This window comes from Lynx rufus, unplaced genomic scaffold (assembly GCF_022079265.1).
Source record: "Lynx rufus isolate CCGP_SWC_20201006 ecotype Redwood Valley unplaced genomic scaffold, mLynRuf1.p SCAF_1, whole genome shotgun sequence".
NCBI lineage: Eukaryota > Metazoa > Chordata > Mammalia > Carnivora > Felidae > Lynx > Lynx rufus.
Genome location: NW_025814823.1, coordinates 74,084,481 through 74,106,793, shown reverse-complemented (window position 1 = coordinate 74,106,793; position 22,313 = coordinate 74,084,481). Strand labels below are relative to the sequence as shown.

Here is a 22,313-nt window from a genome sequence, read left to right as displayed (position 1 = left end):
GGCAGGGAGTGGTTATTAATACAGAAATAAAGGCCAGCATTACAAGAGCGCCTGCTTTTGGAGGTCTGAGCCTTGTCCAAGGGCCACGGGAAGCTCCCGCAAAGAACTGCCTCACAGTCCGTGTGTCTACGATACGAACCTCCAGCATTTACAGCCTGTTAGATATACAAATGGCTCATTTCAGGAAGTTTGTAGGTTTCGGTTTTGTTCGGTTTTGCAAAACTACCTTCAAGATGGCCATACTCTTGTCGCAGAGGCTCTGACGGGAACCAAGGTCCCTTCAGGAACATGGGACTTGTCTTGCAGGTCTGCGGACACCCGCTAGCCGAGAGTTTGCAAGTGTCCGCCCCCTCGGGGGATTGTCTTGGCTGAAGAAAGCAGGGTGTTGGGGTTTTTTTAATGTTAATTTATTTTTTGAGAGGGAGACAGAGTGTGACTGAGGAGGGGCAGAGAGAGAAGGAGACACAGAATCTGAAGCAGACTCCAGGCTCCGAGCTGTCAGCACAGAGCCCGATGTGGGGCTCAAACTCACAAACCGTGAGATCATGACCTGAGCCGAATGCTTAACCGACTGAGCCACCTCGGCACCCTAAGAAAGCAGTTTTGACAAAGACATGCCTCCTTCTCAGGCCCACCCAAGCCCCTTTCTCCAATTCAGGACAACTCTGAAGGGTCGTTCCAGCCTGAAATCCCACTGTGGAATTGCCTACAGCGTCACAGAGACTGCACGCTGGCCTGATTTCTCTCCGTGCCCAGTCCTGTTATTTTCCTTTCCCTTCCCTTCTGTAGGTGATGATCCCAAGAACACACCTAGACAAACTTCCTATGCACCAAGTTTCTTCTCAGAGGCCACCTCGTGAGGAACACAACAGAACACCTTTATGTGCCCCAATCCAGTGAGCCAAGTCTATGGGCTTCTATGCTACGTTCCCATCGGCATCCAGCTCCAGATTAAAGTTGGCCTTGAATGAATTTCTATGACTTATTTTGTCAGGAAAAACAACTATAACCCCAAATCTTTTCTTTTTGTCTACAGCTGCCGGGAAACTTAAAACTAAATACAATGATTAGGTATAAATAAGAACACATTTCTGCTGTCTGGAAGCACCTACTCCCTCTGATCATATTTTTTAACCCAACTGTCCTTTCCATGATGTTCCATCTTATAAGTCCCTCCAAATCCCTTTGCAAGAAAATTGGCAAATAGTCTAGGAAAAGATATTTGCCACAGGGTTAATAATTTCTTAGGTATTTCCAGCTGGTTGAACTAGGGCCCAAAGACCACTAACACAGAAAACACTTCTTAAGGTTTTTTTTTTCTTTATTTTATTTTTTTTTTAGGAACACATTTTTTTTTTATACATTTGTTTTCAATGTTTACTTATTTTTGAGAGACAGAGACAGAGCATGAGTGGGGGAGGGGCAGAGAGAGAGGGAGACACAGAATCTGAAACAGGCTCCAGGCTCTGTGCTGTCAGCGCAGAGCCTGACGCGGGGCTCGAACCCACGGACCGTGAGATCATGACCTAAGCCGAGGTCGGACACTTAACTGACTGAGCCACCCAGGTGCTCCAACACTTCTTAACTTTGTAGCCTGAATGAGCTTTTGGCTTCCTCTTTAAAGATCATTCTGAAGAGATGCAAATCCGGATCCAAAAACCTTGAAGAGTAACGTGTATTTTTACTGAAGTTGAAGATACCAGGTGAGGTGAAGTGAGGTGAGGTGAGGTGAGGTGAGGTGAGGTGAGGTGAGGTGACACAAGGGTATGGAGCAAAACTCCTCAAATCCAAGCCATTATCTCTCACCTTGGAGTGGTCAGGACTCTGTTGATCAGAGGGTTTAGAGACTCCATCAAATTAACGTGAGGAAATACAGAATTTCTTTACTCAAATGCCTGGAAAGTCCAGGGGTAGACCTCCTCCTATCCTGGCTGACTCCAGAGTTCCCAGTGATGCCATTAGGATTCTGTGTCTCCCTCTGTCACTGGGCCTATCTCACCTCTGCATTGGTTTTAGTCTCAGGCTTTCACAACATGGTGGCAAAGATGGCCACGAGCTCCTATGGGACTACGTAGCCATTCCGTTATCTAATAGTTCCAGCAAATGTCCCAGAGAGCCCTGTGACTGGCCCTTTTGAGTTCACATCCCCACCTCCAGGATGAGGTGAGATGCATCTACCTAATTCAAACCACATGAAACAGATTTGCTATAAGCAACAAGAGTCCACAGAAGCGGAAAAGGAAATGCATGCTGGGCAGAAAACCGTCCCCAATTCTAAATGTACAGGGGCTCTTCTTAAGCTCTTAAAATTCTAGCACAATCTTATTTCCTTTTCACTCTTCAGTCCTCTCTTTGGATCAGCTCAGCTAAATCCCCCTACTCCAAGATTATATTTTTTCAACTGTGTATGCCCTCCCCTTGCTTTGTTGACCATTGTCTCCAGTTTTCTAATGCTTGTTTGTACCACTCATGAGGATCAGCACAAAGGAGGCCAAGTAGCTAAACATGCCAAGATTCTTTTATCTTTAGATGGTGGAGAAAGACAAAGGATTGTGGATGTTATGTTTTAATATGATTTGGATTTATAGTACCCCTGGGCCATATGTTTGTATCTATTGATATGCTCAGCACCTCTTGCTTCATGAGTGAGGAAGGAATTTGGGTTGGAGGAGAGGATCCTCAAAGAGGAAGAAAAAACTGGACAGAAGGTTTTTCCACCCATGTTCCCAGATTAGGCTTTGAGCCTGTAGTGAGGGGAGTAAGGATCAAAATCCAATGGGATAGTCCAAATGGAATTTGAAAAACCCTGGGCTCCTGAGGTCTAGGAGAAGCAAGTGATAAACTGGGAAGAAGAACATTCTCTCCAACCTCTGAATCTAGCAATGCTCTTACACCTGGAAGAACAGAAGTTGGGAGGCAGCATCTCTGGCACAGCCCTTGGCATTCTTCTGATAGCCAGAGACAGATGAAGTTTCTCTAAGGAGTCTGATGGCCACGGGCCAGAGAGCACCCCCAAAGTTGCATATCTACTCTGTACCGTAGCTGGCAACCTGGAGCGTGGCCAATGCCAGGTACTCCTCTGAAGAACTCTACTGGGAGGCACTGGAGAGTTATGGATTTCTGTCAGCCAAACCAAAATGGCCCCATCCATGCTAGAATTATTCAGGATTATGGCTTACTTTGTGGCCAGAGGCTGATGAGAGTAGAAATCTTTGAGTTTCATGTATAAACAGTTCAAACACATTTCTAAGAGAAGCGCTGAGAAGAGACTAGATAGATGTACAAAGGATAAATTTTATAAAGGAGAAAAGGTAAGAAACATTTTTACATGTTCAACATCAGTGGCAATAAATATTTCCAATCAAAGGGATTTTTTTAACAGAGTAATGTAGTAAAAACTGGTGACACTACTAAATTGACAGACTAATACATCACCATTAGCAATGAAAAGCGGCCAAAGTATATTGAAAATTGATTTAATCATATGCATTAAAAGTTTTTAAGTCTTTTAGTGCGAAATACCTCTTCCTTGCTTTAAAAGCACTATGCAAAGCAATGTTCACTATAGAAATTTTTGTAATAATCAAACATCTTACAGAAGAGTAGCTAAGTACACTATGTTACATGCACTCAATTAAACTTCATGCAGATTTTAAAAGTAAGGATTATACAGGCTACAGAATAGTTTATGGGAATAGCTTTAGGGTACTAGTTTGTGATACAATGCAAGGTAAAATTATATATCCCATATAATTAAAAGTAGGACAGAGTTACATGTTGTAAAAAAAGAATATGTTGTAAAAAAAAAAAAGAATTAGGAAGGAAATAACAATTCAGATCTGAAGGCAAGATAAACCATGGAAATATTTATATTCTTTTCTCTGTAGACAAAATTATATCATTTTTATAACAGGAACATAGGTCTGTGAGCATTCTCTACCTAGAGAATGGCAGAAAGCAAATAAAAATAATCTAATGTTTCTGTACTCTGCTGCATTTATTTTTCTACTAGTTCGCATGCATAACTGAGTTTTCTATATTTCATAGGAAAGCAAGTGAATAATTAAATTATTGACATAAAATGTTCCCCATAATGTTTGGAATTTGTAAAAGTGACTTATCTAGGGCCCTTACAAAATTGAGAAACACACAGGACTTAATGCTCAAGACTGATAGGAAATTTAATGTGAAAAGGTTTTAAAAAGAGCGTTGTAGGGGTGCTGCTGTGACATGCCCCATGCATCTCTGCAGCGTTTATGAGGCCTCCTTGCCTCTATCTTCTTGGTGGGAGTCAATCTACCACATCCAAAATGAAAGGAAATGAAAACGCCCAGGATTCCTCTTCCCACCCCATCACAGTGAGGGAACTGGACCTCTTTTTGACCTACACCCAAGTCATCAAATGAGTAAGTGAAGCCGAGATGGATGGGCTGGATTGTCTTCACTGCAGAAGCAGTAACAAAAGTACTCTGCGATGCAGTAGGAACAGAAAAGGCCTGACCACACCCTGTCCTGGAAAACGCTGATGGTGCTCCCTAAGTCCCAGCACCTTGCTCACATGTTGTCCTAACCACCATCATAATAAGAATCTCTTCAGGTAAAAATTATTTCTGGATCCTAAAATGACTGAGTGAAGGTTGGTGAGAAATAAGATGTTTATAACATCCCCAAACACCTTCCAACAAATCTTATACTAATCACAAAAGGGAAAATGGTAACTTCATAGTGGAGAAGCCACTGCTAAGCAAGCGATCAAAGTTAACAACACAGATCACAGGCCCCCTCACCAGGCTGTGAAATTGTGGAAAAGTTTCTAGTCTTTTTTATCTTTGCTCCCCCAGATTCTGTAACACCACATGTAGTAGCAAAGGCAGAGGGAACGGACGTTTATCAAAGCCAAGTACGTACCCAAGGTTCTCTGTCAGGTGGTAAATTTCCCATTTGACATAGGAAGAAGCTGACGGTCAAAGAGAGCAAGGAACTTGTTCAAGGTAATAAGACCAGTCACGTCCAGGGTCCAAATTCAAGCCCAGATCCGCCTGACTGCAAAGCCCATGTCTTTTTCCACAATGTTTTTGGTATAAAACCTAACCATAAGACAATTGAATTTCATCAGGGAGATTTATCCATCACAAGAACAGAAAATAAAAAAAATTGCATAGGCAGGGGTCACAAACTTGAAAGCCAATGATTGGCCCCTTAATGCACAAAATGAATGAGTTAATAAGAAAATGGCGCATGGCGGGGCTGTGGTGAGTTGGGAAATGAACAGTTCATCCAAACAGGGCCTGGGCAGTTGCCTCCAGATCAGCTGGCATTTGTGGATGAGAACCCAGGCTTGCCAGGTCTTCTGATGTTTCACGGGGAAAAGGAGATCTGTATGTATGCAAAACCTTCCAGTTGTTAAAACACTGGCCACTAATTTTATAAAAGTAAAATACTCAGGGGCACCTGGGTGGCTCAGTTGGTTGAGTGTCCGACTTCAGCTCAGGTCATGATCTCACGGCTCATGAGTTCAAGCCCCGTGTCGGGCTCTGTGCTGACAGCTCAGATCCTGGAGCCTGCTTCCGATTCTATGTCTCCCTCTCTCTCCACCCCTAACCCACTCGCATTCTGTCTCTGTCTCTCTCAAAAATCAATAAACATTAAAAAAAAAAAAAAGCAACATACTTTACTGGCCAAACTCAAGACATCTATGTGCCATACTTGGCCTGCAACCTCTCCTGTTTACAACCTGCAAACTCACCTGTTTACAACCTCTGGCATGGAGCATTCTTCTTATGACCCTTCACATTGTCGTTGGTGGTCCTGTCTTCCCACGTGATGTTGGTGTGAGGGTGTCACTCTGTGTACCCATCCTGGGACTGTTGCCATAGCAACACAGCAGACTGAGCTGAGCCTTAGCACAAGTCAGAGTGAATGTGGAACAAGCTGATGTGATTGATAGTGTTTCATAACCGATTGAGAAGGAGGACTGGAGTAGATCCCGAACTCCTTGGTCTGCAATGTCTCGTCCCATGGACTGACACTGCCTACAAAATCATGTGGCTTTGTAGTGACCCCCCTCCCACCTTGGGGCCCTTGCAGTGACAGCATTGCTAAGAAATAACAGTATATGCCTGAGAAATAGGGATTCCAAGTAGAGTAAAACCTTGGTTTGTGAGCATAATTCATTCCAGAAACATGCTCGTAATCCAAAGCACTTGTATATAAAAGCGAATTTCAAGAACCATTAGCTCAGCTGTGACCATGTGACGTTCGGTGTCATGTACTACCTGTACTGTAAGACATCGCTCGTTAATCATTAAAATTTGTTAGAAATGTTTGCTTGTCTTGTGGAACACTCGCAGAAGTTACTCTCAATCCAAGGTTTTACTGTATTTGTAAAGCTCTGAGTTTATGTTAAGTTGGCAAATAAAGTAAAAAGAAATACGACTGCCTAAAATGTTTTTGTCCCCTGAAGAGACAATTTAGAACTTCTTTCCTTCACTTATTAAGGGAAAACGGCACAAGTGCCTACATTCAAATCCAGGAGCTGTCACTCGTCACCTAGGACCTTTGGGCAAGTTATTGAATCTGCGTATCAGTTTCCTCTTCTCCAATATGCAGGGGATAATAGCATCCATTTTTGAGTGTTGGTGTGAGTTTCAGGTGGGGATTTGATGACACAAAAGCAGTATGTTTTATCTATTAATTCTATTAAGCTTCTAAGAAAGTGGCTGAGGAAGAATAATGTAAGGAAATAAGTAAAAGTATGGCCATAAGTATAACTTGCGAGTCTTAATTTGATAAGAAAAGAAATGGCTTCTTACCAGTTTGTTTTAAATACAATAATTTATTAAGAACCTCTTTAGCAGTAATTGAATGGTGATAGCTACCAAAGTCATTAGGATTCTGCATAATTTGAAAGCAGATAACTTTCTTTATAGATATTCAGAATGAATTAATAAAAAATGGAAGATGACGGAAATGGCTATAGATACTTAAATAGAGTATTTTTCCCAGCATAAAAAGTTGATGTAACCATGACTCTGTACAGAGGTGACATAAAATATCAATTCAGGAAAAGGATGATAAAAACTTTTTTTAAAGCATTTTGTCAGGTATCTCCTAGAACTGCTAAATTGCCTTTCTATTCTCAATAACATGAGTCAAAGGCCCCAAAGCCAGTATAAAAAATGTGAAACAATCCATCTCTGAAGCAGCACCTGATAGGAGAAAACAGCATTTCCAAATCAATTTGTCATGATCCAATATGGATTAAGCAGTTTATTTGTTTTGACATTTCTCATTTGCTAAGTGCCAGCATGCCAAAGTAATCTCCCTGTGATACATACACAGACCAGAACATTTATTATTATTTATTTAGGGGATTTATAGCCCCTTTTCCTCCAGAGAAGTCATTTGAAGGCAAAAATATATTTTGAAATTGGGACTGCAGGTGGCTTCACCTGATAATAGTTTAATCTCATCATTTCGCTCCTACAATGGAAAACCCTGGAAAACCTCCACCACCTTGGACAAAGGAGAAAAGGCCTTCCAGACTTCTGTAGTGAACACAACCACCCAGGGGAAGACTTGAACACCCACCTTTGACAAAAAGTGATGGGCAGCCATTTGTATTCTAGAACCTTCCTAGCCCGGGATATATTAATCTCTTCCCATCCCTCTTCCTGTTAAACTGGGGACAAGTAGAGACTTCGAGGCTGTTTTAGTGACTCTTAAATAGAGTGAAAACTGCAAGAGATGGAACAGGGGGTGATGAAATGAGCCGGAATCAGACTGATTTGAGTTCAAATCCCACTATTTCATTCATTAGCTATTTAACATTAAGCAAGTTACGTAGTCTCTCTGAGCTTCAGTTGCCTTGTCTCTAAAATAGTGCTATGATACTTTTCTCATTGGATTATAGTGACGCTTAAGTCAGAGAATATGAGTAGAATGCCTAGCCCAGTGCTGGCTGCGGGTACCTCAAGAAATCCTTGCCGTCTCCTTCCAGCCCCCTGACCCCCCTGGGCCCTCACGTTCAGTTTACAAGGTGGGAGGTGGGGACAACAGGGTGCAGACTCCTATTCCTTAAAATGACTCCCAGAGGCTCTAGGCTCCAAAATGTTCTCTCTGCCCGCGTTAGGGAAGTTTGGAGAAACATACAACACGCCGTAGAAGAGGAGGGAGAGAAGGTGGAGGAATCAGAGCAAAGAGACTAGATCCTCGTGGGGGCTTTGCCCTGACACAGGATAGTTGATCTCCCAGCGAGAGAGGAATGCGGGTAGAACACAGGCATTTCCAGTGCCTCCAAGCCTGCTGTCCCAGGACCCTCCTTCTTGGTGTGGACATCAGCTTACACAAAGTCCTGCCACTTTCACTTGCGTGTATCTATTCCCATTTAAACATTATGTATGTTCGTTATCTCTTGAGTGTACTGGCTTCGGTGCACTTTAGAACTGCCATTTATAGTTGGACACGAAAGAATGGACCACAATGCTCAGCTAGAGTGCTTCTGCCTTAAAACAGGCTGGTGGGGAGAGGAACAGATTCAAAACCCTGCGTCTCCACGTTCCAAAAAGTAAGCAGAATGAATGAAGGACATGCCCACGTAGAAGCTGATCTCTGCCTGATAATCAGCGAGGGAAGTGTACATGGGACTCTTCCAAGCTGAGAATAACACTTGCACCTCCCACGTTCTGTGTTCTAAGAGCAAGCATTCTAGAAAGGCTTGTGTGTCCCACACTGGGCAGAGCATTTCTTGTGGAGGACTATGCCTGGTCCTCATGGCCACACTCTGAGGGCATTGTTGAGATCAGGAAACCCAGCCATGGAGGTAACAGGTCCGTGCTGTCACTGAAGTTTTCTAGTTCTGAAATTCACACTGAATTTTAAGTAAACCTCCTCCATATCAGCCTGTATCCTGCAAGATGGACAAAAAAGACCTGTGCTTAGGAGATCTGGGCTTGGAAAGTAAATAATGAATGAAAGGTCTGAAATGATAAGTATCTGAAGGAAATCTAAGGAAAGTGATTGGCTGGACAATTCCTATCTACTCAGATGCCTACATTCACTGCTGAAAACAAGAACCAAGAGAAGAAGTTCTAGGGGTAGCTATAAAATAGGGGACAATAGAAAGGGCTCCAGACAAAGGATTATAGTCATGAACTGAAAGTGATGCCTTGAAAGAACGAATCAAGCTAAACCACATGTGTGGTGTAGGCTCTGTCTGATGGGCAGCACTTGGTGGTGGGTCTTTTAGGTGACTGATCACTAACCAGTTCCCAATGGACACACAACTCAGTCACCAGAAGTGGCTCCTGCCGGTGATGTGAACGTGCAACCTGCCACCTCTTGGATACCTCATCTTGCCCCCATCGCCACACACAAAAATGGAGTCTCTATGGTCCTAACTCTCCACAATGAAGTCATGAGTCAATCCTCTTAGCTGCAAAAGGAAACAAGGAAGTGTGTGTCTGGCATTTTTCCTCCTGCAGCGGGAGACTGACTCTCCTCTACAAACACTCAGAAGATGGGAGTTTCCTAAGCACAGCCAGGAAAATCAAATGCTGGACTGTAAAGGAATAATAAAGCCCACTGCGGAATTGTTTCAATTTATGCCACTTTACTATGGCTTCTAAACACTACACAGATGGTCCCAGAAGGCTCTCTTCACTACATTCCAAAACTCCAGAAAGTTGCAAGATTCCGGGGCTTTCTATGGAAAGTAAAAATTGCTTCCTAAACCTATGTTGCCCCTAGATTGTCTATGTTGGATTTGATGAAATCTCAAATTCCCAGACCTACCAGATTCTTCCCCAGAGTGGTTGGAAACATCTCAAACCATAGAGTTGTTTTGGAATAAAATATTCTTAAGGAAATTGCAGGACAAAATATATCCCAAGGTCGTGTCACCATTCAAAACTGTGTCCCTAAATGGTCCCTTGGGACCACACTGCTGCCCTACATCCCCCCATCATGGACACTTGGCCCTAAGGGATTACTGAAATCTTGAATACCCTCAATTCTGGGAAGTCCAGTATATTGTGGCCCCTTTTATTTGTACCTATCTGGCCTCATTCCATAGCACTATTTAATTTTTTTTTAACATTTTATTTATTTTTGAGACAGAGAGAGACAGAGCATGAATGGGGGAGGGCCGAGAGAGAGGGAGACACAGAATCGGAAGCAGGCTCCAGGCTCTGAGCCATCAGCCCAGAGCCCGACGCAGGGCTCGAACCCACGGACTGTGAGATCATGACCTGAGCTGAAGTCGGATGCTTAACCGACTGAGCCACCCAGGCGCCCCTCCATAGCACTATTTAAATATAAATGTAGCCATGTTTTAGCATCAGAAGAAACTGTAGATTTAGAAGTTGTGTTGTGGTTAAAGAGTGAGTCATGGTTAAGACTTCCTGGCCCTACCATTCACTAGATATATGATCTTCAGCAAATAGAAGCTTTCTGAACCTAAGTTTCTTCATCTGTAAATTACAGATGCTAACAGTTTCTCCCTCATAAGGCTTTTTGAGAAGATTAACAACACTACATAATGATGCCTTTAGAAGGACCTAAAATGGTTTCTGACATATTCAATGCCTTGACAATCCTATTATCAAAATTGAGGCTTAAGGAGATTAAGTAACTAGTTCAAGATTATAGAGCTATTTATGTGGAGGAGTGACTTTTTCTAAATTCATTCCAAAGAGTTGGCTAAGGACTCTGATGAGCTATGGAAAAATAAGTGAAAACTTAGAGCAGAGGATATAGCAGACAACAAATCACGAGATAAACCCCAGTTTCTACATCTCTAAAATGGGTAGACTGAACTTGATTTCCAGGTTAAGGTGGCACTTGTGTAGCAATTCCTGGTCTTCTCCAAATTTCCCTCACTGAAAAACCTACAAAGACACGGGGAAATTTTTAACATGCAATACTTCCAGGAAATTAAGGCTAATAACAAATCATGGTGGATTTGGGAAGAACTACTCAACAAAGCTGCTGGCCTACATGGGTGTTGTTCCCTAAAATAGAGCAATATGTCCTGCTTAGACAGTGGTAGGAAAATCCCAGACCTCTACCCATTATCCCACTGCCTGTCGCCAGCTTAGAGTTTGAGGATCTGCCAAAAAAAAAAAAAAAAAGTTAATAAAAAAAAAAGTGCATCCATTCCCGCCCACCTTGCCTCACCCTACCATGCGCGCAACCTATTTTCATGAGTTGCAAAATTTATGCCCAACCCCCATGTGGCTACCATCATACTACTATATTCCTACCACCCCCCCCCCCGCCCACACACACACACACATATTGGCATATTGGCATACTCACTTCACAGACACTCTAAAAGACCTAGAAGTTCTGTGGCGCCTGGGTGGCGCAGTCGGTTAAGCGTCCGACTTCAGCCAGGTCACGATCTCGAGGTCCATGAGTTCGAGCCCCGCGTCAGGCTCTGGGCTGATGGCTCGGAGCCTGGAGCCTGTTTCCGATTCTGTGTCTCCCTCTCTCTCTCTGCCCCTCCCCCGTTCATGCTCTGTCTCTCTCTGTCCCAAAAATAAATAAACGTTGAAAAAAAAAAATTAAAAAAAAAAAAAAGACCTAGAAGTTCAAAAACCTAATGACCAAGAAGACGGCATCATTTTGGGAAACAAAGGAAGACCATCAGATAGAACAGGAAAGGCTACTTATGCAGAGCCTTCAGTAGCAAGAGAGGGAGCCGCCACAATTTGGGTCTGGCAGAGACTCAAAGGCAAGCACAGGATGGGAGAGCTTCATAGAGGAAAAGGAGAAGGCTCCAGGCGTGCTGCGACTGGAGGCTGCTGGCCTGGGGAAACTGGAGGCGGGCCAGCTAGAACCAGGGTGACCTATGTGATTGGTTAGCGTGCACATTTGGTAAAAAGTTAGGGAAGCTGTCAGTTATTAAGTCCTGGCCATTTGGGGCCCATTGCTCTAAGGCTTATTGTATAGTTGCTAGAAACTTCTGTTAGGTGTGACTTACAGAGAGGATGCTGGCTTCCTGGGCTGAATACTCTAGATAATGTGCTGGTTTCCTGGGCTGGTTGCTATAGATCTCCTTATATCACCTGGTCATTTTCTATTTCTATATTCAACCTCTCAGCTTTATTATATTTTGGCATGTGCACATAAAGGCAGAGACAGGAGAAGGTCTGGCGTCCAACAGAAATTCTAGTTTTTCACACAAATGTTTCCGATGAGAAAAGATCCGTGCACAGCCACAGGTGATCTGGGAGTAGCGTTTCTTGATCTTGCAGACAAAGTACTTAAACTGCAGGGTAGGAGAGGAGCCCATCCAAGTCTAGGAGTATGTAACTGGATAATTTCTGCTTTCAAGATACCAGATGATGGTTTTGGTGTGAGACAGGTTTTCAACAAAGCACCTAAATGGACACTGAGCACAGTCAAAGGGAGACTTTGTATTCCATCTGTTGGAAAACACTAAAACTAGACCAATGCCTCCTAAATCTAGACGAGGACGGACTAAGTCCTCATTTTCCTAATGAGTGATTTTTCTGTGGCATAATAAAGGGAGTATCAATTATCTTAAAGACTTCAGGGAATCATATCTCTGAAAACTATTTGCTTCAATTAAAGGAAGAATTTTTAGGGCATTCCTGGGTGGCTCAGTAGGTTAGCCATCTGATTCTTAGTAAAGCGTCCAACTCTTGATTTTTGCTCAGGTTATGATCTCACAGTCATGTGATCAAGCCTCGCATCGGGTTTTGCACCAGAAGTGGAGCCTGCTTAAGATTCTCTCTCAATCTCTCTCTCACTCTCTCTCACTCTCTGCCCCTCTGCCCCTGCTTGCTCTCTCTCTCTGTATCTCTAATATAATTTTTAAAAAGGAAGAATTTTTAGAAAATTCAGATATAGGCAAGAAATCATAGTCTCCATTGAAAAAATAATCATATAGAATAGGCTGCCCTACAAAGAGACCTAGATAAGACATGAAGACAAAGGCTGAGATTAAATCTGAGATAAGAGAAGTTCTAGACCCTCCCTAAAACCACAAAAGCAGAATTAAACTCCAAAGGCGGGCATCTTTAAAGAGAAGAATCTGTGTATATGTAGCTCCTACTTAATGGAAAACTAAAGTTACCTCAGCATGCAAAGAAAAAGATAAAGTGATACAGTGGAAGGAAAAGTAGCAAAGGGAGGCAAAGAAACTAAAATACGTATTTTTTTAGAAATTAAAAAGAAATTCCCTGAGCTGTAAAACATAAACTCCCTCTCGTAGATCGAAAGGATTCATGTCATCCCAGGAAGAAAATATAAAACTTGACAAAGACATAAAATTTCAAAGATCGAGAGCAAAATTTCTGGCTTTCAACAAAAGAAGAGATGTCATATTAGCCGCATATGTCTCCTCCATCAGACTAGATTCCAGAAGAAAATGGAGTTGGGTCTGTAGAATTGGATAAGAAATCAAAGAATTTCCTACATCAAACTAGCTCATTTATTTACAAGTGGAAGGAAAGATTTTTTTCAGACCTGCTAGGAAAGTGAAAAAATAGTTTTCATGTAGATTGCCCAAAAAACATGTATTTCAGATGACCAAGAATGTAATCAAAATGAAAGGGCCAAAAAATATTCAGGACAACATAAAGAAAAATCTGAAACTGAACACCAAAAAAGACTGAGTAGTAAATGAGATCAGATTAATACAACATTGTTAAATTATCTTCTGCAAAATAAGGCAAAATGTAAAAAAAAAAAAAAAAATCCTGCTCACTTACTATTAATAGTATGTACCAACAAATTTCAGATTTATTAACAACATGGTAAAAAATGTAAAAGTCTGCTGAAAGGATGTTCTAAGTTTAGCTTTACATAGGTCACAGTAAGAAGTGATTATGTTGGGGCACCTGGGTGGCTCAGTCTGTTGAGCGTCCAACTCTTGATTCCCACTCAGGTCACGATCACTTGGCTTCATGTGTTTGAACCCTGCATCAGGCTCTGTACTGGCAGCACAGAGCCTGCTTGGGATTCTCTCTCTGCCTCTCTCTGCCCCTCCCCAACTAGTGCTGTCTCTGTCTCTTTCAAATAAACTTTAAAAAAAAGAAAAAAAGAAGTGATTATGTTGCTGTTCATTGACAATTAAAAAAATTTAGATTAGATGGTGTTTTTGAAAAACTTAAAAGATAACCATTACTGACATTACAAACAGGATGCACACCTGTTTTCCAAATCATTACATAACAAAAAAGGAAAATTCAAGAATCTGCAAAGAATAAAAATAGTTAATATTTATTTAATTCACTCTATGCCAGGTGCTATACATACTTGCTTTTTTCTCCCTCATTATTCCTTAAACTATTGTATAAAGTACTTATTTTATTTTCCCTTTTTTTTTTTTTTAGGGAATGAAATTGAAGATTAGAAAAATATAGTAATTCATTCAAAGACAGTGTTAAGAGCTGGTATTTTAACTCAGAGAGGTGGACTTCAGAGATAATGTGGACCCACTGTCATGTGTTGTCGTCTCTATACGTCTACTGAGAGCTTATGATGTGCCAGGAACCATGCCACTAATTCAGTTAACATTTCAATAGTTCTATGAGATAGGCAAGGATATAAAAAGGAAAAGCAGAAAACAAAGCATTATTAACCCTATCAGTGTACTAGTAACTTAAAATTTATATTGAAGCACAAAGATTTACGGATTTAACTTTTTATTTATTTTTTTAATTTTATTATTATTATTTTTTTTTTTTGCTTTACTTTTGGGTCTAAAACTAAATGATGGGGGAAAAAAAGGCAAAAATAAATAACCAAAGAGATATACAAGATATGAGATGAACAGCAACAAAAGGAAAGCTTAGGAGATGAAATTAATTCCAAAAAAATACTCAATATTAAATGTATGAAAAGCAAAAAGAGAATCATCGTGCTGTATTGCTGTATTGTTTGTATAAGTTTTATCTATAATTAAGACAAAAAATCAACAGATACGCACTCCATATATCATAAATATATGGCATATTGTAGATAACTCTATTATACGTATGTAAAATATATGTATTTGTATGTATTGTATATTGTAAAATATATGTATTTTACAAATGAAATGTAGAAAAAGTTTATTTGCTGGTCACTGATTCTTGAAATTCAATTCCACATCGATGAAACGAACACAAAATGACAGTCATTGAAACTTGCTAGCCCGCCAAAAACTTAACTTGGTAAAAGTGACCACGTGCATATGCTTGAAGGGTCTTCTGACTCTCCGTGTAATTTAACTTCCAGTTTCTACCACATGATGTTCAAGTGCCCTCGGGTTGGCCATGCACAGTCTAACAGAGAACCAGGTAGATAGTCAAGCAAGAGTTTCTTTCTTTATTCGACGGTAACAACAAAAGCTGCAGTAAACGGTGACTTTTCTATCCAGGAAGAGTAACTAAAGACAGCTATGAAATCTGCAAAGGACACTAGAGACCAGGACAAAGAGGCAGAGTGAGCCCAGATGTTGCACGCTGCTCTACGCCAGCAAGGACAGGCAAGCCAGTTACCGACTGCTTTCCTTACTGACGCGAACCGCCAGTTTTTCCTCCAAGAACTTTGTCAATGGTTGCATTCCATCGCTTGTAGTTCAATACAAAGAATTAGGCCTCACAATAAAATCACATTTTTCAGAAGAAATATCATACACTTAGAATCACTGACTGCCTTTTCTTCGTCTTTTTTTCCTTGAGTGTGTAGGTGTTCGAGTCGCTTGTGTTTCCTCTTTTATACCAGGTACAGGCTATTTGAAAACTGTTCCGTTATCTTTGTCATCAACATTCATTTTAGCCGCTTCAGATTTTCGTTTCTCCAAAACTGTTGGTGTGCAAACTGGTGTGGGGCCCTGGCTAGCCACAGTCTGCTCAGGACTGCTAGGAGTGAATGAATTCTTTTTCTTCTTCTCCTTTGGTAAGACCTGACCTGGCTTTTTGTAGATTTCTGAAGACCAGTGTCTGAAGCATTTCTTTTTTCTTTTTCTTTTTACATAAAATTAGTGGAGGAAAATCATAATCAATTCCTTTTTCAGCAATTCTTTTCCTGAGTAATTTTTCTTTCTTCTTAAGTCACTCCTCCGTCTATAGCTTTTGAAGAAGCATCCGATTCTGATTATACCGCTTCAGTGCTGGATAGGATGGCTTTTTAAATGGAATCTGCCACCGTCTGAAAAGTTCTTCATGCACTTTTTCAGGTGGTATAAGATGACACTTTAAGAGCCTTTCACCAAAAAGGTAGTTGTTCATTGTTTCAGCAACTATCTTGGCAACATTTTGAGATGCAAACTCCACAAAGGCATAGCTTTACTATTTCCAGTCCGTTTCCTTCTGGACGGTCTGAATCTTGTAACAGTGCCAAACTGGGAGAAATACGCTGGGATCTGGGTTTCATAAAGTGCTGGAGGTAAGTGGCCCACATAGATTACTCCAGTAGTAAGTTTTGCTTCCTCCTGTCACTGGATTGCACCCCTGCAAGCCTGCACCACCTCCTTCTGAAACTTGGCCACCTCCTGCGTGTTCAGCGACAGGAGCAGGACCTTGGGGACAGCTTCCAAGCCCAAGAGCTCCACGCGGCTCCCCCGCTATATTTTATATTTTTAAGTGATCATATATATACATATACAGAGACAGAATCTTTTTTTTTTAATGTTTGTTTATTTTTGAGAGAGAGAGAGAGAGAGCACGAGCAGGGGAGGGGCAGAGAGAGAAGGAGACACAGAATCCAAAGCAGGCTCCAGGTCTGAGCGGTCAGCACAGAGCCCGACGGGGGGCTTGAACCCACAAACCTCGAGATCATGACCTGAGCCAAAGTCGGATACTTAACCGACTGAACCACCCAGACTCGTCGAGAGAGAGAATATTTTAATATACCAATCAGGTAGATCAAAAGACATAGATAATTAGAATAATGCAATCAAAAAAATTAGTCTAAATCAAGCTTTGCAGTCTACAAAAAAAATAAAATCATCAATAGAAATTTGGCAGACTGATATTAAACTTAGCCAAAAAATCTCAATTCCATAGTTATAAAAGCAGAAATTATAGAAGCCAGATTATTTGATTATAAAGCTATATTATAAATTAATTTGTTCATATAATACAAAAAAAATCTCAAATATTAAAAAACTGTCCCAATATTTAATAACAGACTAAAAAAAGAGAGAAATACATTGTAAAATAAATTTATGAGAAATCAAGCTCATCTATTTCTGTAGGTATATAAAGAAGTCCTAACTGAAATACTAGCAAATTTATAATCCACTAAAATTAAGTACAAATGCCTGGATGCTTTAATAAAGGTTTTAGAATTGAAATATTATTAACTCAAATAAGGGAAACCTTGTAGTTGCCTCAATTTGGGGTTAAAAAATATTTAATAAAGTTTAATCATTAGTCTTGAATTTATAAGCTTTAAAAAGTCTAGGAATTAAAAACATGAGACACGGTAACAATTTCATACCAAAAGCCATTGCCATTATTAAGTCAATGAGAGTCAACCTCATTAAAGGAAGGCTGTAATCATCATTCTTTTTTAGCATTGTTCTGGATGCTACTACAAATCTAAAAACAGATGACAATAATTAGGAAGAGACAATAGTGTCATTATTAGTGACTAATGTGGCTGTATATCTATAAAATCTACATAAATAAGCTGAAAAAACTCTCCTAATTCATAACGTTCAGCCAAGCGGATACACGTAAGATAAATACACAAAATCAATAATGTTTTCAATACACCAATAATAACCTTGCATTAAAATTTGTAAATTTTACAAGAGTGTTTATTTTTAAACTGTTGACTTTTTTCCAAGGTGCTTCATTGAGAAAATATCTCTTTCCCTGCCATATGTTTTAAACAATGTAAAAGAAAATCTGAATAAGTCATCAGAAGTGTCCATGTTGCCGGATGTGTTAATGTCTTGCAACTTGACACATAGGTTAAACATAATTTCAATTAAAACCTTAAGCTTGGAATTTAACAAAATAATTATTAAGGATACAAAAATTTGAAAGAATACAAATTGAGGATTGCTAAGAAGCATTGTATACAGGCAAAGAATGAAAGATGACATAATTACTAATACAATAAAATACACTACCAACTAAAATGTTTTCAATTTTCGCAGAGTACACGCAACATATATGACAAATTACAAATTTAGTTACAAAAGTACTAAGATCCTGATAGGCACCTGGAGAACAGACAGAACCAAAAGTTTACGAAAGAGAAGGTTGCAATGGCTAAACATTTGGAGGGGAAAGAAATGCATCATGGCCAGTAATTAAAGAAATGTTTGCTCAACGATGAAATACTACTCGGACCAATTAAACTTGCAAATATGATACCATAACATTGGTAGAGATGTGATAAAACACATCACTGCCAATGGTAGTGTAATAACTTTCCGGGTTGTGATCTGGAAATGTGGAGGGTGTAGGGGAGAAAGGGAGAGATACAGGAAAAAAATGTGGAAAATATTTGTCGCATCTCAGGGAGGTGAGATTTCTGTGGTGTTTTCTTCTTTATACTTTTCTGTGCTTCTCAAATGTTTTATAAGGTGATATAATAATATTGGGGCGCCTGGGTGGCGCAGTCGGTTAAGCGTCCGACTTCAGCCAGGTCACGATCTCGCAGTCCGTGAGTTCGAGCCCCGCGTCAGGCTCTGGGCTGATGGCTCGGAGCCTGGAGCCTGTTTCCGATTCTGTGTCTCCCTCTCTCTCTGCCCCTCCCCCGTTCATGCTCTGTCTCTCTCTGTCCCAAAAATAAATAAACGTTAAAAAAAAAAAAATTTAAAAAAAAAATAATAATATAAATATTACTTTAATCCAAAAATAGATGGAAAGCTTGAAAGAGATCATCTCTAACTGACTTCCGGTTATGAATGATTCTATTGCCATACCAATGTCAACATTCAAGTTCCCACAATTATTGTCTAAATGTACCTAAACCACTTTTTTTAAATGTTTCTTTATTTTTCAGAGAGAGAGAGACAGCATGAGCAGGGGAGGGACAGAGAGAGAAGGAGACACAGAGCGTGAAGCAGGCTCCAGGCTCTGAGCTGTCAGCGCAGAACCTGATGTGGGGCTCGAACCCACTGACCATGAGATCATGACGTGAGTTGAGGTCAGATGCTTAACCAATTGAGCCACCCAGGCACCCCGTGCCTAAACCATTTTTAAGGCTATTGATGGTCTACCGTGAATTTTAAATCTCTATATCCTTAGTCAAGTTTGATGGTATATTTTTACCTTTCTTGTTTCAGTAAAGTGGACGGTGAAGATAGTTGCCCACTTCATTCTAAAACTATATTAATATGTAAAGCATGTAAATAATTGCCCAGAACATAACTGAAAATTCTACTAATTATTTGGACTGTTCAGTGGGAAAAGCAGGTCTTATAAGTGAGCTTTAACATACAAATTTGAAAGAGCTGGGAAAGAAAGTTTCTGCATACAGCCTGACAATGCAGGGAATGTATAACGATGAGTTGAGAAAGATCCATATCATTTGAGTTTTATAAAAAGGGGAAGAGGGTAGTGTCCATGACTTTGCTTAGACTTGAGAAAGCCTTCTGTTGTGTGGATTTTAAAAGGAGAGAGAAGAGTTAAGTGCTGTCATCTACTCAAGTTCAGGTGGAGAAGCTTAAGCAGATACTCATCAGTTCACATCTATTTCTGCAGAACATGATCATTGATTTTGCCCCTTTTGAAAACAAATCAGTTTGTTGTCATTATGTAGAGTCTTCAGTTATACAGGAAAATAAAATTTTAAAAGGAAAAGTGTACAGGGGATCTGAATGGCAGTCTGCCTCAATTGTGGCCCCCAAACAGGCTTGCAAAAATACATGACTTAAGTAATTGACTCAATGAATTTCATTCTCTGTGCCTGGGTAGACACAGTCAAGAAAATATTCCCTTCTCCTCAGTAAAATAAAACTGAAGGTCCAGTGGATGGGTTTGGATTTCATCAAGCCTATTACCCTTATCTCTTCCTTATCTCAGAGTTTAAACCTGAGATTTCTTCATTTTCACGAGTTCACTATTCTTTGGGAATCCAAAGGGAATACCTTCAAAATTTGCTTACCTAGTCCCAGTAAAGGCAAGATTGCTTGGGGGAGAATGTTTCTTAGAATAGAAACTCCATTATTTCCCTCTATTGTCAAGATCATCTTTTACTATAGAGACAAATTCCCAATCTAATTAATCATTACTCTGACTTTCAGTACCTAAAAATTAGAAGAATTTTGCAGTTTCCCAGGTATTTGTAAAACTTGAGCTAGACATACCTAGTGAATTCAGTGAAATAGTTTCTGCTGTCTCGTAACTTTTCTCTATGATAAACTGTTTACCTCAGCCACAGGCTTGAGTCAATCAAAATATTGTGAATCATTTGTTGTCGAAATAATTTGATTAATCTCTTTAAATTTCAAACATCAATCCATAGTGAAATCTTTTTCTGATTTTTTTTCTTCCATCATATTCAGTCTTCCCATGTACCTTATTTACTCTGTGTAAATCAGGAAGTCTGCAATGCATCTTAATTCATACTATTTTGTTCAGGTCTTCATGTCAACAGATGCTTTGAAACCATTATCCTGTCTTAAACTTCCTCTCTCCAAACTGTGAGATCTTTCCATTGCTTTTACAACTTGTGCCTCTTAACCCTTAATGCATTTTTTGCTCATGTTTAACACTCTGTGGATTCCAACCTTTTTCTAAATTCTGAGATGGACATTTTCTCTAATACATTAATTCATCTAGTGTTTCTATACAAACTGAGCATATGACATGTGCCAAGTCCTGTGGTGGCCCGTGGGAGTGAACAGTGAACAGCTTGTCTCTCACCGTTTGTGTCTCCATGCCCAGACGTCTGATTTCTGTGCACTGACAATGAGTGACTGATTCTGACCCAGTGATGTACTCTTATTTGACTAATCCAGTGACATAGTTGTCTAGGTAATTTCAATACCCTTCAGCTGAGTTTTATATCGGTCCCTATGTGTGTGCTTTTGGTTTCAATACCCAATCATTCTAATTTATCAAAGCCACTATGCAATCACTGATGTCACAAACGCAAAACTTTGTGTTTATTCCCATTTAGGACGCATGTGCCAGACCTAATTTGAAAAATAATTTCTGTTAATCTTCAGTACTAGTGCATTTGATTGGTCATTTTGTTCTTGAGACACACTGTGCTCAGAACCCATATGACAGGTGTGGGCCTTGAGGATGTGGTATCTGGGGCCTATGAGAAGCAAAATTTCACCTTCTTGAGACACCAGGCTTTATCACCTCTTCTGCCTTTTGGTTTGGCCGACTTTGATCAGAACTCATCAAAATGGAAAGAGGAAATATTAAGACAAGTAGAGAAGCCAAAATATAATGAAAACAGACTGGAGAGTGAAGACTCCTTACTCCAAAAAAAAAAGCACCAACAGCACCAAAATGGCTTCCTTACAGCCCTAATATTTTCAGAATACATTTATAGACTTAGACCCTCTGTTCAGGATGCTTCTCTCCTAATCAATAGTGACACATCCAACTGTAATTCCAAATGGGCACCGACTTTGATTTGAGCTCAATGGGACAGAAAACACAAAATAACAGTGGCTGAAGCAAAAAATTATTTATTCTCTCTCAGGTAGACAAAGTATGAGAGCTCCACAATCAGTAGGATCTCTGCCATTCTCGCCACATGGCAAAGACCGTGTTGATCAAGATGGCTGCCTCAGCTCTCGCAATGTGTCCGGAAGGAAGTAGAAGAGGAAAGGGCAGAAGTGTATTCTCCCTCCCTTTAGGGATCCTTACTGGAAGATGCCTATACCACTCTGCTCATATTACTTTGGCTAGAATTTAATTATATGGCCATACCAGCTGTGAAAGAGATTAGGGAATTTCATTTTTGTCCTGGGAAATTATGTTCCCAGCTAGCAAGTGGAAGTTCTATGATTAAAGAAGAAGGGGGAATGAATATTGAGGGGAAACCATCATGATCTGCCGAGAACTAATTATTTTTGTTAAATAATGATTTGAATAATTTAATGACACATGAAATCTGACCACCTTTTCTACTTAAGCTCAGTCCAGCTTTCCCTCTGTAAAGTCTGATTCATTTGCCCTAAAAAGCAGCAATAACAAACCATGATTGTAGAAGAGATAACACTGAGCACATTATCTACATTTATCGTGGATCACCTAAGTCTGTATTTAGAAAAATCAGACTAAATCGTCTATACACAGCATTTCACATAAGAAAATTAAATACTGAGCCTGGGTGGCTCAGTCAGTTAAGTGTCCGACTTTGGCTCAGGTCAT

The 22,313-nt window shown here is 40.2% G+C and overlaps 1 pseudogene; it reads right to left on the bottom strand.

The window, feature by feature from the left end:
• Positions 1 to 15,658: 15,658 nt before the first annotated feature.
• LOC124508735 (MKI67 FHA domain-interacting nucleolar phosphoprotein-like) lies at positions 15,659 to 17,536 on the bottom strand (annotated as a pseudogene).
• Positions 17,537 to 22,313: the final 4,777 nt, after the last annotated feature.